The sequence below is a fragment of the Mustela lutreola genome, chromosome X, assembly GCF_030435805.1.
Source record: "Mustela lutreola isolate mMusLut2 chromosome X, mMusLut2.pri, whole genome shotgun sequence".
NCBI lineage: Eukaryota > Metazoa > Chordata > Mammalia > Carnivora > Mustelidae > Mustela > Mustela lutreola.
Window position 1 is genome coordinate 116,555,506 of NC_081308.1, and position 1,146 is coordinate 116,556,651.

At 38.9% G+C, this 1,146-nt stretch overlaps 1 pseudogene; it reads right to left on the reverse strand.

The window, feature by feature from the left end:
• Positions 1-607: 607 nt before the first annotated feature.
• LOC131822436 (U4 spliceosomal RNA) lies at positions 608-762 on the reverse strand (annotated as a pseudogene).
• Positions 763-1,146: the final 384 nt, after the last annotated feature.

Below are 1,146 nucleotides of genomic sequence, written 5' to 3' on the forward strand. Positions count from 1 at the left end.
AATTCAATTATGTCTTTGAATTGACTCAGTTGACTTTTTGTTCTTTTACACTGTCGACACTATCCCATTCGTCTTCCAGATTAACAGAACCCCACTTTTTTCCACCATCCGCCTCTCAGGGAACGTGATTCATCAGGTTAGGGGTAAAATCTAGATGAATCTAAAAGGATGATTTTCAAATTGTGGTTATCCCCCCTTCCCTCCCTTCCAAAGCCCCCAAGGTCAAAACTATTTGCATAATAATAGTCTCTTTTTTTGGTTCCTGTATGGACATTTTCACTGATAATGCAAAACCAATTGTGGGTGAATCTGCCATGAATCAAGGCCGTGGCGTTAGGCTGTACTAAGAGTCATTGTACTTTTTGTCACCTCACACTTGAAGAAGAAAGACAAACTCACTTTTACCAGAGGAAGCAGTGGGACAGGGTGCCTGGCTGGCTCAGTCAGTAGAGCATGCGACTCTTGATCTTGGGATTGTAGATTTGAGCCCCATGTTGGGTGTAGTGATTACTTTTTTAAAAAATTAAAAATATTTTTAAAATTAAAAATATTAAATTAAAATTTAAAATTTAAAAATATTAAATTAAAATTTAAAATTTAATAAATATTAAATTAAAATTTAAAAAATTAAAAATATTTTTAAAAATAGTGAGAAGTATCAATCTTATTAAATTTCAGCCCTTGAGTACAGGTCTTTTCAATTAGCAATAATCGCGCCTCGGATAAACCTCATTGGCTACGATACTGCCATTGCGCAAAGCTGAGTACAGGTCTTTTGAATAGTCTGTGTGACAAAACAAAGTGTGCACTTCTGTGTAGAAGAGTACTGAGTAAGGGACAGGCGGGGCTAGGTAGCGAGGGATAGGTAGCAGACGACCTGACACTGCTCACCAAAAATCCCAGAAATGCTGAGGCATGACGAAACCAGAGATAAGGGAACAAACCAGACCACCCTGCCGTGGGCATCTAGGTGGGGTCTTTTTAAAGCAGTCACTTTGTGACCACGAAGAATGACCAGACCACAAAGAAGTAAGCCATTAAAGATGCTATCACCAGTCCTTACTCAAACCAAGACCTCACAAGAATGTTAAGCCACAAGCTCCCTGGTCAGATTTAAATAAAAGACTGTCCGCGGAGATCCACGTC